Source organism: Crocuta crocuta, unplaced genomic scaffold (assembly GCF_008692635.1).
Source record: "Crocuta crocuta isolate KB4526 unplaced genomic scaffold, BGI_CrCroc_1.0 scaffold556, whole genome shotgun sequence".
NCBI lineage: Eukaryota > Metazoa > Chordata > Mammalia > Carnivora > Hyaenidae > Crocuta > Crocuta crocuta.
This window is the reverse complement of record NW_027527436.1, coordinates 3,352,182-3,355,637: the sequence shown is the minus strand read 5'-3', so window position 1 is coordinate 3,355,637 and position 3,456 is coordinate 3,352,182.

Sequence of the window (3,456 nt, the reverse complement as noted above, 5' to 3'; positions counted from 1 at the left end):
CAGCCAGCAGCCTGCAGCCCCCTTAGGGACCACTGGTAGCATCAACAGAAGAAGAGTCCATATTGTAGAACTGTGAGCAGATACAGTGGTGGTTGTTTTCTGCTGCACAGTTTAGGGCCTTCAGGTGGTAAAAGAAGGCCAAAGTGGTGGCTGAGTAGGATTTGAACCCAGGTCGGTCTGAGTCCAGGGCACGTTTTCTTCTCACTGTGTTCACTCCGTGTCGGAGTCAGAGAAGCGGGTGCAGAATGGAATTCAATGATATTTGAACACCTCTCGGAATCGTCTGCATCTGACCTGAATGGATTGTGAGAGGGGAGAAGATAGAAGACTTTGTACTTTGTATTTTAGAGGAATAGACAAACACATCAGTGCTGGGAGTCACCTCTGTGGTCTTCTTGCTTCACGTACCTTGTCTTTGGTGCGTCAGAAGGGACGTGAGCAGATGGCCCCAAATTCTCACTCCTGATACTCTCCCTGGGCAAATGCCATGTAAATGTTTGTATTGACTTTATTTAGAATTATCAAACTAATAACTGATGCTAATGAATTCCTCTCCTTCACTTGGGAGTTGATAAAGTGAATGCGGACAGCAGCTTTAAAAAATACATAAGAGCAACATGCACGTATACACATGGGGGGTGTTATGAACGGTGGCATGAAACAAATGCTGATCAAAAGATCTGAAACGGGGGCAGCATGCGGCGGTCAGGGAGAGTTGAGGGTCCCTGGCTGGTGACACAGGGGAGCACTTGAAAGGGTACTTTTCTGGCAAGTCCACGTTTGAAGTGATGTCATCTTTTTTATTCTCCCAACTCAATTGCTTCTCTGAAGCTCATTCTTTCCATTCCGATGAGGAGCAAAAATGTTACATCAAAGGTTAATGTTTGAATTGAAGATGAAAGAGAGGGAGGTGGGTGGGCGCATGTGTGCGCGTGTGTGTGCGCGCACACACACACACACACGCACTCCCTGAGAGATAGAGAAAGAATCACAAATGACTAAAAGTTCTTAAAAGTGTGATATAAAGGAAAATAGCCCTCTTCCTCCCCTGATGGGTAGTTCACAAGATCGCCTGGAGTTTGGATGTGAACCCTCGCGGTGCATACCAATGAGGGTATTATCACTGGCTGTTTCCTCTGGAAGCTTGTGGCGGGAAAGTGCATGAAAAGGGGCCCATAATACCATCAGCACTTCGGTCCACACAGCAAGTTCATGATCTGCCGAAACAGCCAGTACTGGGTTCTCCGTTCGGCATTGCCATGATACAACTTCGTGTTATTTGTCCAGTCTTCTTTAGGAGCTGAGTTTGAGTAGACTACCCTGCCTGCTGTGTAGGCACTATGGGAACGCTCATTCAGATTTCTCTTTATAATCAAGCACACATTTCCACACAGTCAACCACATGAATGCAGTGCGCACGTTGAAAGAGCACTTTCCTCCTTTTTCCTCCCCAGCTCACCTACAACTGCTTGAGGATAGTTCAATGTGTCATTTTCTCCCAGTTGTTCTACTGTGGTAATCTGTTATTTGGCCTCTTCACGCCATCCCAGACAGGAGAGGGTGAGGGGCAGCCTGGCTTCTTGGCACTCTTCCAGAAGCAGAGCAGCAGCGACCCCGCTCCTTCACCATGCCTGTCTTCTTCAAGAAGCCCCACCAGTGATGAACCAGCAGCTTCCTTGGTATCTAGGAACCACGGATGCCCATAGAAGCTCTGTGAGGAGTGGGGATGTTCTCCCGTAACCAGCCTAGCAGAAACCAAGCACATGGAAGAGATACTGAGGAATCCTCTGATGGAAACTGATGGAAGGTTGAGGGAGAAAACTGAATATACCCACTTTTTCCCATACTACAGCTTAGTACTGTTCTATCTCTAGTTTCCCCAATTTATATCTGAATCATTGAACAGAGGTTTGGGAAATACTACTTGAAAATAAATTCCTCCTGTCCTTTGAACGTTTTCTCAGAATGCAGGATTTCTAGTGAGGCAAAGACATAGGTGAGGGGTATGTTCTCTGTTGCCTGCTGGTCTGTTGAATCCTTATATCCCTGTCCAGGCAGTAACAATGGCTACCAGTGCCTGATAGTTGTCTTCAGGGCGCTAGAGGTAGGTGACCCCCGATTACAATGGTGGCTTTGGGCACCCTGCTGGTTTAGCAGAGGAAGTAGCAGGGGTTAATGTGGGCAAGAGCAAGCCATTCACACTGCTCGCCAAATGAGCCTTTTGAAAATTGTACAATTCAGTTTTTTCATGATTTCAGCCGACAGTTAGACGTGTTTACATGGTCAAAGCCCTATTTCATACTGAGATAGTTTACCTGAGTGCTCCTTCTGAGAAAAGCCGAAAGTTTCAGAAAATTGCAAGGCTACTAATGGTTTGAAAAATGACCTCTTAGCAGTGTGTTTAAATTACAGTGGGGAAAGAGAGAGTATTTTTATAAGTAACGTTTTATTTCATTTGTGTAATGAAGCCCGTATAGTAACATTAAATATGCAATGTGATGCTGGGGCCGAGTCCACATACGGATGTGCTGCTAATACTAATAAAAAATAACTGAGAATTTTCCTCTTCAGGAAGCATTATAAACATTTGTAATCCCCCATGTCTGAGCTGAGATTAGAACTCAAGCTCTTGCCAGTCAGCTGATTCACTTATCCTGTGATGATAGCAGAGCTCATGGCAAGAGCATAGCAATGGAGGAAGATAGTCCAAAGTTCAAAAGAAATGGCAGGGACGCTTGATATAATTTTTAAGAACTTGAAATGGATTTTTCTTGACTAAGACCTGCTGAAATAAACATTTCCGGTGCTTTCCATGTCATTTTCTGTTTGCAGATATAAAAGTGTAGCTTTCTATTATTAGTATTGAAATAGAATGCATTGTGTCTTTTATTTTTTTTCCCCTCTTTCCAACTCTCCTGGATGTAACTATAGTCTTGTCAAAGACCTACAAGGGCCCAAACCATACTAGTGCTTTAATTATAACCCCCTCCAAGTTTGTACTGGCCACCAATAACACTGCTCCCGGCATACCAAGTTTCATACAAAGTGAAATACTGCCCTCATGCACTCTACTGTTTGATGTTCACAACTGCCCTTTGAAGTAGACAGGACAAATATTTTTATTCCTGTGCTGGAAATAGTTAAGAGACTCAGCATGTGCTGGAGCACTCCTCAAAGGCCACGGAGTTTAGGTTTGGAAAAAAAAAAAACAACAACCCAGAGTCAGTGCTTGTCTCCTGACTCCAGAGCCAAAGTCTGCTGATCATGCAGGGCGATGATGTCATGTTCAAAAACACCCTAAATATGAATAAAATCTTCTACGTCCTTTCCTTTGGTATACCTAGAAAACTATAAATATGAAGGGTGCATTTATATAGAAATATTGTGCCAGAATTTTATGATTTTCAATAGTTGTATCATTAGTAGCATAGAACTGAACATACATTAGGTGCTTAT